At 40.8% G+C, this 13,477-nt stretch overlaps 1 non-coding gene across 1 annotated transcript; it reads right to left on the reverse strand.

Annotated features, from left to right (window-relative positions):
- Window positions 1-9,805: 9,805 nt before the first annotated feature.
- Window positions 9,806-9,879, reverse strand: trnan-guu (transfer RNA asparagine (anticodon GUU)). The gene has a single exon. It is a non-coding gene; the product is annotated as a tRNA-Asn (tRNA).
- Between the last annotated feature and the right edge of the window lie 3,598 nt (window positions 9,880-13,477).

Genomic DNA, 13,477 nt, shown 5'->3' on the forward strand with positions numbered 1-13,477 from the left:
TGCTATGAATACAAACTCTGTTACAGGAGGGGTGTTAGGGCTATTTTAGCTTAGATCATCAATTCATCTTACAGTTCTTCTCTGTCTATATCAACAGTGTTATCGCTACTGAGCACTAAAGGCAGGTCCTGGCAATACTTCATGAGATCTTCTTTAGAAAACATTTAAAAAATATATTTCCACTACCATACATAAAGTAAAAGATACCGATTGCAGCTAGATGCAAATTCCAATCGAAAATGTATCAGCTTTAAAATTTTCTTTTGGAACCAGCATGAGACTCAAAATATAATTGTGTTTGATTGTACAGCATAGATTGTACAGCATTTATGTTTATATTTATGTTAAAATTAAGGTAAATATATCAAAATATCAACATCCAACTTCACAGTGCTGACGTAACAATGCTTGTCAAGTCCTCAAACAATTCCGCGTTGTATTTCTAAACGATTTTAGCAGAGGACGCAACAGGAGTATAAATGATATCTCCCGCCAGCCATTCAAAGATACTTTCCATGGGTGAATATGGTTTTCTGGGGAGTTGCGGTGTTGATCACTATTGGACTTCCCCGGTCTCAAGTGTTGTTGTTGGACACGAGCAAAAGACTCGCATTTTCTGCAAATATAAAGTGAGTTAAGATTTCGGATTGAGCGGAGACAGTGTTTACATTGACAACATTAAGGAGAGAATCCCTGGGTGGGGGTGAATCACCAACCTTACAGTTAATAGCAGAACGCTCTCGCCGATTGCGCCACAGAGACTGACAAATGAGGATGTTCTCCATTCGCACCTATCCGGTCAAAAAATAAACATCGCTTGCATTTTCATGCCACAACCCATTTGTATCTGCTAGGCGGCGCAGTCGTCTGGCACAAAGATAGCTTTGAAAAGCGTTAAAGGCAAGTCATTCCGAGTTGGTCGTTTGTGTTTTCGAAATGCTGTATTGCTGCCAAATGCTGAAATGATCTCTCGGCTCCTCGGTTGTCACCTCTGCTCTGTAAAGGAATCACAGCACGCGTCGGCTTCCAGCACGGTGGGTCGGGACACGATGCCGGTGGTCGAAAAAAGTGATGTCTTCCTCGTTAGTATAGTGGTGAGTATCCCTGCCTGTCACGCGGGAAACTGCGGTTCGATTCCCTGACGGGGAGTCGCTCTTCTTCTACATCCTTAGAGAAAGGACTGGCTTTCACTTCTCTGTGTTTCCTTTCACAGCGCCATACACCTTTTCATTGCTCTTGCTTTCAAAGCATCTGCACGGCACACGACTCGACATAAGGATGCGCATTGAAGTGAAAGCAGGAAGCGCTGCGACATCCACTGTGCAGATCCCGCCACACTAAGAGGTGAGTGGGTCTGTTCGATCACAGCACTAGGCGAATCCCCAAACAGTGTGCGTGGCGACAAAAGAAGCCGATCTGTTTCGAACCGGGGACCTTTCGCCTGTGTGGCGAACGTGATAACCAGTATACTACGGAAACGGTGCGAAACCGTGCCCAGTGGCCCAGCGCTGAGCTTCGCCAGTGATATTCGATGTGAATTGAATGCTATTCAATTCACCAATCCTATTCAGGGGCGGAAAAGGGCGGAGCTGTGTGTGCCTCTGTAACTCGCCGTGATCGTATAGTGGTCGGTACTTTGCGTTGTGGCCGCAACAACCCCGGTTCGAATCCGGGTCACGGCAGAATAGGGGCGTCTGCTTTTACTACTTGCACGAATGAAGGCAACAAAAAGCCAATCGATGTGAACGAACGGTGCTTTACAGAGCAGTACTGCCTGACTGGATCGTTGATGAACTACAGAGGCCACTCCGACCTCTTCTCTGTTTTCTTCTATGACTAACTAAGGACTGGGCTGCGTCTTCGACAGCCGGGAAGTCGGCCTGGACCGCTAATTCCCGAGAGTCCCAGCCAGCCAGCCGGCTGAGATCAGTGCGGGGAGCCCAGCCCCTGCGCACAGGCACAGCACAAAGAGAAACGAGTGCATCGCCAAATTGACGTCCCGCTAAACTGCTACAGGAGTAAGAAAAGTAAACCACCAAACTGTGTTGAAGCAAGAGAGCATAAAGTGTGAGCGCGGTGACTAGGTTTTTATACTGGCAGGACCTGCTACCACACACCTGGTCACACTACCGCTCAATCAACACAATCAATTACACACAGAGACCCGGATTGTTCTCAGCGTCTAATTAGAACCTGCTTCCAGTCTGAGGCGGGACTCCGTGAAGCCGCCTGAACACTTTCCCGTGTGTATCCGACCTCAGCGGAGGAGTTCCACGCAATTTAGACAGAATTAAATCACCCACACGAGTAGATTTGGCTCAGATGAATTTATTGTTCAATTAGTTTCTAATTTCCGAGGACAGTGTGTTAAACTCGTTGCCAGACAGAGTACGGAACATGCGACAAGTCCGTCCACACTTTCATTTATCGAGGGGGGTGTTCTATCAACATGTACCGCAATGAAAATAATTTTACTATTTTTCACGTGTAATTGCATGTCACATTAAAATGTGTAATACAAGCATTTCTTTGCTTCCCAGTAAAGAAATACTGATCAGCTTTTGACATGATCTGATAATAATTTGTCTGATTTTCCAGAGATTGCTTTTGCTTCGCAGCACTGAGAACCAATGGAAGCTCGTTTCCGCCAGGGAGTAAAAAAAAACGCACTATGGTATCTCAGAATTGTGACTTAGAATCTTAGAATTGTGACCTAAAAACTCAGAATTTTGACTTTATATCTCACGTTTGCGACTTCGAAATAGCCCATATTTCATTGTCTGTCCTTTTGTTATTGTAACGGATTCTTGTGCCTTCGCCGCTCCCACCCTACTTCGTGCCTCACTGTATTGGCTCGAACCCAGGCCTTGCTAGCTGAGCTAAAGAAGAGTTTCTTTTTTAAGTAAAAAAGGACATACAATGGAAATATGTAAAAAGTATAAGTTTCAGATTTAATAATTGTGAATTCCTCTGGATGTGAAGTGTCTATTTCTGTATCTTATTTCATATTCTGTCTCCGTTTTTGTATTTCTGGTGTTTCAATATTTTTTTTTTAAAAGCCCACCGGCCACTATTCCATCCGGGTACTATGGAAGCCTCACTGGCGGAAATGGGATTCCATAAAAAATAATGTAATTAATTTGATTTTTATCAGGGCACTGTACAAGACAAGTCATCAGGCCTATAGATCCTATGATCTTGTACGATTCATCAATATAGTGTAACGGAACGGCCGACATACAATTTGTAGTTCAGGTGGGTAGCTGCGTCAGCATGCGTAGGCTGCAAATGAACAAGTAATAGGTTTATTCCATGCTGAAAAAAAGAAGAAAGAAAACACGTTTCGGCTGAAACGTTGTGTTTTCTTTCTTCTTTTTTTCAGCATGGAATAAACCTATTACTTGTTCCTTTGCGACATACAATTTGTACGATCTGGTTGCAGTGATGACAGCACCGCCCTCCCCTGCGCATAACAGGGATGCTGGCCGCCGGGACTAAAGAAAGTGTTCTTTAGCTCAGCTGGCAAGACCTGGGTTCGAGCCAATGCAGTGAGCCACGAACTAGAGTGGGAGCGGCGAAGGCACAAGCCCTAGAACCCGAATCCGTCACAATAACGAAACGACAGACAATTAAATATGGGCTATTTCGAAGTTGCAAATGTGAAATATAAAGTCGGAGTTGTGAATTACTAAGTCGCAATTCTGAGTTACTTAGTTGGAATTCTGCGATACCATAGCACGTTTTTTTGTAACTCCCTGGAGGAAACGGGCTTTCATACATTTCAATTAGTCTGATCAGTGTAGGACATGTTAATGTAGAATCATTACTATGTCTGTCTCTTGTTTGTATATAAATGAATGTCTTTGACAACTTAATGTTAGCTTTTAATTTAGTTTTACGATGTAGGTCATGCGTTAACATATACACGAGCATACGAAATGTCTCACTCCTGATTCAGCTCATGCTCCATAGGAGAGAAGAGATTCCTCCTGCTTCTCGTACAATCATATTAGAACAGAAGCCCGTGTCGCCCAGCTCTGATTCAAGAGCGACTCGCATCTTCAGCCCTTTTTTTATTCGTGATCCTAATTTTCTTTAGTTATGATCAATATTGAACTTTTTCTAAATAAAACGACAATAATCAAACATGCAGGCAGACTTTTAAAAAGTATTAGGAGCTGACAGAGTGCCCTTTTGGAATAGTTGTCAGAAAATGTGAGAAAAGGAAAGGTACGTAAGCTCTCACACACAGCATTAGAGATTGGTATTTGATTGGAAAAAAAACTACCTGTCTCCCCAGCATTTTACGGTGCTGTTGTTTTGATTTTACATATTGTTAGCATTTTAATGAATTGTTAAAAGATTAATACACAAATCGCTAAATAAGAAAACGTGAAAACCCTAGCTGTAAGCAATTGGCCATTCATATTCCTGAATTTTAAATCCCTGTGTTTTTCTGTATCCGAATGCCTGGTGCAGCTAATTTGAAAGCGGAGTCTACGATTTACTGTATTGCAGAAGCGTATTGTTGCCACCAAGGAAAAAAAAATCCTGAGTTTACAGGAGTAAAAGAGGAAACAAATGCAAACACCGTTTAGAAAAAAACAGACACGTCTCAGGCCTTAACCATGACAAGGATGGGATTTGAACCTAGACGAGCAGAGCACAATGGCTTAGCAATCCAAAAAGTGACTCCTGTTTAATTTTCTTTTCACTTCCTCGATTTGTAGTACGCTCCTCAATCCTTACAAACGATAAACAAAACGACGTCATGTGCCACAGCATTCTGCTGCAGGTACTGTTTGCACCGTGTATTAGGCGAACCCGAATTAAATATTTTAAATATGTGAAGAATTTCATGAAAAAGATCACAGCCAATGTCAGCAAATCGGAGCCTGTAGGCAGCTTCAACGGAACAAAACGATCTGAAGCCGCAATTCTTTCATAGAGTGTATTGTGACACTCTAACCACGTTGTTGCTATTACTGCTACATCTGCTGCCGTTGCTTTAAACTCTACTCAGCGGGCAAGTAAAGTTGTACAAGGAATAGACTACTTTGAGCCGTCCAAATTCTATTATGTGAATTTAAGCTTTTTTAAATTAATAACAGCATTAGTAATACAATGCGTGCTCAGAAACGTTACTTATTAGCTTATGAAGCAATATTGTTTCGACAATTTGCGGTCTTCAAAATGTAAACGCTAAAGTTTTTATACTTCCTTGTGAGCAGATCACCTTTGATTAAGAAAAGCAAAACTTACTCCCCTGTTGCTTTCATTGCAATATCTGAATCGAGACCCAAGCGCTAAGAAAGCTGAAAAACGCAGAAGTAATAAACCCGATTTTAATTTAGATACACATTTTCTAATGCAGCCTTCATTACAAGACACTATTTCTCGAAAGCGTGTTATGTAAAAAAGAGAAAAACGAAAATATATGGATGACAATATTTAAAAGATGAAGATTTTACTTTTGAGAAATTGTCATTTTATGTATCTAGACGCTTTTCAACCGCTGTTTTTAGAACTTTGCTGGGCTTCCTGAATCATTTTCAGTGTTATAAACTGGGTGTGGAGGTGCGATCACTTTGTAGAGCAGTTGATAGGCTGGAGCTGTTCAGACTACGTTTGTTATTTCTCAAACGCTTCCATCATTTTTCTTTCACGCTAGGACGCGAGTGTGTACATGTGTTTGGTTTTCGTTTCACTAATTCTCATTGAAGATTTGGGAATTAACGAAGAAAGAATCAGTAGCCAGGAAGGCAGAAGCTTTGGTTCTCAACGATCTTGAAGACACGCTCATGTAGAGCAGCGTGTGATGATTTGTACTACAAAAGACCAAGTGCTCAGTGACGTCTGCGTTTACCGTTGAAACTTTTCATCTCAGGTGCAAAAGCAGTTGTGTTAAACATAGCTGAGTGGCGCAGCAGAAGCGTGCCGGGTCCATAACCCCACGATCGATGGATCAAAGCCATCCTCTGCTATACACCTTTTATGCACGATTGATAAGCACACCATCAGTTTAATGACGTGCATTGAAACTGATTTCTTCTCTTGTGTGTGCAAACTTCACACTTACGGTGCTCTTTAATCTTTACAAATATGCAGATGCCCAAATGTTTCTTTGGTTGTTCTGACATCCTTTATAGATTCCTCAAATCCTTCAAATGAACATCCATATCAGCACAATTATGTTTATATATTTTAAAATTAAAGTACATACAACAAAAATATCAATGTACATTTGTACTGTGCTCATTTAATAATGATTGTCAAGGATTGTCAAGTTCTCCAACAACTCTGTGTTATAATTTTAAAATATTTTTGCTAAGGATACACAACGGGTGTATAAGGCATTCTAACTACGGCCAGCTGAAGATAAAATTCCACACGTGAAAATGGTTTAAAACACGCACATTTCCTGCAAAGTTCAAGAGGGCTTTTAGCGGAGATTGTGTTTACATCGAAACAATCCGAAGCGCGTCCCTGACCACCAGCCCTTTGTTTAACAGCTGTACAAAGACACACTCCCGTGCAAAGAGCAACGGGAGTATAAATGAATTCCCCCACCCTCTATTCGAAGATAAAACTCCATGTGCGAGTCTAAGTTTCCTTGAAGCTACTGATGTTCGTCTTTTTTGGACGTTCCCGGTGATATTTACTAAGGAGCTCAATGTTTATCTGTTGTAGTTCGACATGTGCAAAACACACTTATTCCCTACAAATATCGGCCAGGTCATGATTTTCTCAACAGTTCGTGTCATTGCAATTTGAACCATACTTTTTTCCTAATGTATGCTGACCTGCCCAGTGGGCCTTGATTCGTCGAATATAGGTATATTCACGGCGAAAATACGGCTATACGTATATGTACGTCGCCGCGACTTATAATCAACGTCGAATTGCAACCGTAAAATCGACGACATGAATAAACGCATATATAACGTCGAAAACACATCTAACACAGTGCCTGAGGCTTTTTACTGTATATATCGTGTGTGCCGCAACTAGGAGTATACGGCACTCTGCACAGTGTACGAAGTAAATTATTTTCGCAGTCATTAATTTACACGTGTGTAATAAATATAATACATTAATGACTTAATGAATTGCGGACCACATTTAGACGTCTAAAGTATGCGTTTAATAGACGTATATTATACGTCTTTTGCCCAGTGGGTGCCGTGTTCAGAGGGTCATATTTAAAAAATGGTACATTTAAAATTTCTTACTGTACTTCAGGATTTTGATAGTGTGTTACATTGTCTTTCACACCTGGGTGTCAGAATTGTGAGACGTTCTTACAATCAGGGGGGAGGGCATGGAGAAAACATGCACCAGGAAATGTTGTGTTTAGCAGAAGTGAGTTAACATGATCCGTGACCTAATTTACCAGAGCAAATACTCACCCAGCAGGGTCTGCTTTACTACAAAAAAGAAGTAGAGTGAAAGACGTGATCATTTAACGCCGTTGTGGAACAAAACGCTTTTTTCTTGGAATTCTAAATCAATTAGAAATTCAGAGCGACACACAAAGGCTATGTCTGCTTAAAAGTGATGATTTTTTAAAAATGATAAAAATGTAGAAAACACGTTTCTCACGTAGAAATTTAAGATGGGGGTGGGATATTACTAGGGGCGGCGCTGAACTCACCATGGTGCAATTCATTTACGTGATGGGCAAGTGGTTTAATGGATAACGCGTCTGATTTCGGTTTATTAGATTGTCAATTCGACTTCTACCGGGGTTGTATGATTTAAATTAGGCTCCTCAGAAATAGATGTCCGTTATGTAAATGAACCGCACCTGAAAGCAAACGTTGGGTCTGGGTTCCTTTCTTTCCTGCATGAAATAGCAAATCGTTACAAAAAAAAAACACCAACTAATGTCCAATGGCGTTAGTCATTTAAGTAAACATGAATATACTGTAAGGTCTTGGTACATGGGAGTGGATTTCAACCACAATTAAAAAAGGGCAAATTATAATTACAGGCTTCAGACACTTTTTCAAACAAAAGAGACCAAACACTCCCTAACTTTCAGGTTTGCTTGAACCTGTAACAAAAAGGAGGTCTGAAGCTTCCATTCTCTGATGTCATGGTCTCTAAAGCCGGGCGTGATGTTTCGCGGATATGCAGTGTGCCTTTTCTCTTGTCGTGCTCATGATGATTCGCTGCATAAGCTCCTGACTGGGTGTTCTGTACTGCGCTGTTACTTCGTTCAAATTACCTATGTGGTGTACAGATAAAACCCGACTGCGTGGTGTAATTTCCGGGATCGGCACCAGCAGCACCTGCAAACTCCTCAGCTGACCTCGACGTGATTTGAACACGCAACCTTCTGATCTGGAGTCAGACGCGCCACGAGGTCACTCACTACAAGTACTTTTAATTCCCCCAAAGAGAACAATCAGCGTCCCTGAAAAAGTTTTTTTCATTCTCTCCTGTGAGGAGCGCCGCTCTTCCAACGAGGGTCTCTTCTTCCCAGACCACAGATTATTCTTTCCGCCCGGCTCTCTCACAGAGAGCAGAGACACCGTCTCCACTGATGTGTTTACTACATCTACAGATCTGACCCCCTACAGCCCCGATATTCCTGGACAGGATATTTACCACCAGCCTCGTGAACTTCTCATCTTGACCTCTCCCAGGAGGAGCACAATTAACACAGAATCCTCTCTCCAATTAGCAAATAACACAAAACACTGTTTACCTGTCAAGACAGAAAACCAGGCTGCTCCAGGTGAGGCTTGAACTCAAAACCGCGGCATGACTCCACTGATCATGTTTTTATACAAAGCCTGAACCAAGAAAGAGATTGGAAGTCAAGAAGTTATGGTGTTGTTTTAATACTTGCCTACTCTTTCAATTTTTCGGTCAAATCTTTTATTTGGGAGTACTTTCAATTGATGTTAATCCTTGTCCCGATGCACGATTCTGGGCCATGGTGCATCTTGAATAATGTTCTTATAGGCTTCAGTTTGGAAAAGTGCGATCTTCAGAAGCTACCGAAACCGCTAATGGTTACATAACACTTAATGCAAACGCAACGTTCGGGTTTGAAAAAGAATATTACTTGCTATGAATACAAACTCTGTTACAGGAGGCGTGTTAGGGCTATTTTAGCTTAGATCATAAATTCATCTTACATTTCTTCTCCATCTATATCAACAGCGTCATCGCTACTGAGCGCTAAAGGCAGGTCCTGGCAATACAATCTTCTTTAGAAAACATTTTTCAAACTATTTCCACTACCATACGTAAAGTAAAAGATAGCGATTGCACGCAACGAATAAAATCTCTTTTCCAGGGACATTGTAGCTAGATGCAAATTACAATCGAAAATGTATCAGCTTTAACATTTTCTTTTGGATCCACAGGACGATCAGCACGAGACCCAAAATATAACTGTGTTTGATTGTACAGCATAGATTGTACAGCATTTATGTTTATATTTATGTTAAAATGAAGGTAAATATATCAAAATATCAACATCCAACTTCACAGTGCTAACGCAACAATGCTTGTCAAATTCTCAAACAAATCCGCGTTGTATTTCTAAACTATTTTAGCAGAGGACGCAACAGGAGTATAAATGATATCTCCCGCCAGCCCTTCAAAGATACTTTTCCATGGGTGAATATGGTTGTCTGGGGAGTTGCGGTGTTGATCACTATTGGACTTCCCCGGTCTCAAGTGTTGTTGTTGGACACGGGCAAAAGACTCGCATTTTCGGCAAATATAAAGAGGGTTAAGGTTTCGGCTTTAGCGGAGCCAGTGTTTACATTGACAATAATAAGAAGATAGTCCCTGGGTGGGCTTGAACCACCAACCTTTCAGTTAACAGCTGAACGCGCTCGCCGATTGCGCCACAGAGACTGACGAGAAAGACTTTACTCCATTCGCACCTTTCCGGTCAAAAAATAAACATTGCTTGCATTTTCTTGCCAGTCGGCAATATTCCTTCTGCTCTGATAGCCAAGAATAACATTTCATTTTTCACAAGCTGTATGAATTTCTTGAAAAACAAGTTGTTGCAGAAAGAAAATGCATTCATGCATTAAACTAAATCAAGCCCTATGCGGTTGTCCAAAATGTTATTTTCTGCACAAAAAGACAGGAAGAAAGGCACAGCTGGGATGTGGAGCCAGGATCTCCAGTTAGCGAGACAGATACTTAAAGCGACTAAGCTACGGCGCCGGGAGAATTCTCCTCTTTTACAGCCGCTTGGACACACCGCTCTGAACCATCTGCATCAGTAAGCCCTGAGTCTGCTGGCTGAGCAAGCTGCCTCCTTTACACGCAACAGGAGCCCGGACTGTAAGAGAAACGAAGAGAAATGGCTTTTATTGGGCACTTTTCATGTCCAATGCGCTTGACATCTCCCAAGGGCGGCAGAGTTCATTTACGACACTTTTCCTTTTTTCTTCTTTCTGTACTCTTTGATGAAACAAAACGAGAAATCATGTGAGGGAAAATGTCTTTTTTCATGGAGAAAACATGCACCAGGAAATGTTGTGTTTAGAAGAAGTGAGTTAACATGAAAAGTGACCTAATTTACCGGAGCAAATGCTCACCTAGCAAGATCTGCTTTATTACAAGAAAGAAGTAGAGTGAAAGACGTGATCATTTCACGCCGTTGTGGAACAAAACGCTTTTTTTTGTCAAGACAGAAAACCAGGCTGCTCCAGGTGAGGTTTAAACTTTAAACCTCGGCATGACTCAACTGATTATGTCATTTTACTGTACATGGCCTGAACCTGGAAGAAGATTGGAAGTCAAGACGTTATGGTGTTGTTTTAATACTTTCCTACTCTTTTAATATTCAGGTTAAATCTTTTATTTTGGAGTACTTTCAATTGATATTAATCCTAGTCCCAATGAACGATTCTGGGCCATGGTGCATCTTAAATAATGTTCTTATAGGTTTCAGTTCCGAAAACAACTCAGTAGCAGGCTATGCGGAACAAGCAAACACATTAGAACTGTTGTGAATGCAGTGGAAATAATTTAGTCACTAAATAAGAAGCTTATGCACCACTCGCTTGAGAATTGTTATATTTAACAAAAATTGCTTTCCAGACACCACAACTATTCACAATAATTTTATCAATACAGGTCTGAATGAAAAGTTTATTTTTTTAATAATTAACTTTAATGTCCATCTTTATTAGTAGATGTATTACATGTACAGCCTTTAATATGCGATAGTGAATTTTCAGGTGTCCTGGGGAGGGAAGAAAACTGAAATGAAGGAAATACATATTTAAAGGGGTGTGTTCTGTCATATCTGGGTGTTTGAATAGATTTGTTGTATAAGTTATTGTGATTTCACTCTATACTTGTGTTTCTCAGGAGAAAGTCGTTACATTGATGATTTGAGGGTATAGAAAATACGTTGTGCTGTATGAGTAAATGTAAGGATATGTTGAAAAAAACGTATTGTCACCTTTGTGAACGTCATTATTAGATACCTGTTGATCATTTAGCGACCTAGGCCTCCCTCTGGACTCTGCACTGAATTGAAAGCTACAGGAGCTCCTCACTGCTTGTCCTGTATTGTTACCTGTGCTCTCGTCTACATTACCTACGTGCAGAACAGCACCAAGAACACCATAAACTTTGTGACGGAAAGTGCTTAAGAGCATGAAAAATATTGAACATTTTAAACATTCATAGAACAACTTGAAAAACTGAGGGACAAAAGACCATCTATTTTGCAGGTTCACAGTAGTTGCAAGAAAATCAGTCGCCTGACTAGGGACCTAGAGATAAAAAGTTCGATATTCTACTGACTGGGCTATTCCTGTCTACTCAGTTTCTCTCTGAAACAACATTTTTCAAGAAATACTTGCTTAAAAGTGCAGATTATTTTTTACCCAAAACTGCAAATGGAGAAAACTGACTCGTTAGAGTCTCTGTGGTACAATTGCTTAGTGCAGTCAGGTTGGGACTAAAATGATCGTAAGGTGATGGTTCAAGTGCATCCAGGCACACCTTTCTCACTGTTCCAACGTGAACATCATCTATGGAAAAAATGGCATAAAATGTTTAACAGATTATTGACCTTATTGATACTGACGTCTTACCACTTGGCCACCATGCCTGCGATTCCGCTTACTTTCCCATCAAGGCTAGCACGTTTTTTAAAATACAAAAAAGTTAAATCTTTGAGCACAAATTGCTATGGTAGGAGGAATAAAACAAATATGACTGTTCAAATTAATTCTACTGAAACTGATTTAATCATGCAGAATCTACAACAACAAAACCATGATTCTTAACAAGGAGATACTGGGGAGCAGTGGGATTCCAACTCACGCCCTCGAAGAGACGGAGCTTTAATCCAGCTCCTTAGAGCGCTCGGCCGGGTTACCCTTGATAGTGGCTTTTCAGCACTTGTAGTCTGACTTTGTGGTGTTATGCTGCAATAGAAGAGACTGCACCTCCTTTTTCTGAGATGCTTTCTCTCACTTGGTGAAATATTCACTTCTTTGGCCTTCTGAATATAGTTCTTCTGTTAAGCAGGCTTCAGACTCTGCTTATAGCGCCCATGCAGAGATTTTATTTTTACAGGAAGACTCATTCTGAAACGTATCTCTGTAGTTTTAGAAAAGCTTTGAACAGCGTATTTTATACAATGCACAAACAGTATTCTAATTTCACATGGCAGATCTGTGCAGCAATCGTACTTGATTTGACTGTGATTCTTAAATACTTCTAGCAAACATATTCAGGTTTCCTTGAACCTTTAATAAAAAAAATTACTTTGCAATGTTCCGCAGATGTGCAGTGTGCCTTTCCTCTTGTCGTATTCAAGAGTACTCACTGCGGGAGCTCCTCACTGCGTGTCCTTTACTCTACTGTGATTTCTTTTAATTTATGTACGTGGAGTGTGGTGAGAAGATCACCTTGAACATTTTCGGTTTGTGAAAGGAAACACTAAAGAAAATAGAAGTGATGAACATTTAAAATAACCACAGTACAGCTAGAAGAGGGAAAGATAAAAGATGATTTAGAATGACATTCACAATAGATTGAAGAACAGCACAACCGCCCAAACAGGGACTTGAACCCTGGACCCTCAGATTAAAAGTCTGATGCGCTACCAACTGAGCTATCTGGGCTCTAAAAAAAAGAAGACACTGCCGGGATCCTCGCAAATCAGATGTCTCTTCTTGTGCCGAAGTGCAGTCATACCTGACACATCTGGAATGGCCACTGACAGACTTTATCCAGAAGTGACGGCACAACTCCCAGTAGAATGAGAGAGAAATACAGAACGACACAAGGAGTCAAGGGGCTCCCACAATCCATCTTTCCTCACATTACTGATTTTTTCACTATGAATTTGACCTTTTCACATTTAATAAGATCTTTTAATCAACAACATTTAAGAAACAAAACACATTTTTGGAACAATAATAAAAAAAAAAACTTTCAATGTCTTGGTTGTATAAGTGTGCACACCCTTTAT

The sequence above is a fragment of the Atractosteus spatula genome, chromosome 10, assembly GCF_055471065.1.
Source record: "Atractosteus spatula isolate fAtrSpa1 chromosome 10, fAtrSpa1.hap1, whole genome shotgun sequence".
Lineage (NCBI taxonomy): Eukaryota > Metazoa > Chordata > Actinopteri > Semionotiformes > Lepisosteidae > Atractosteus > Atractosteus spatula.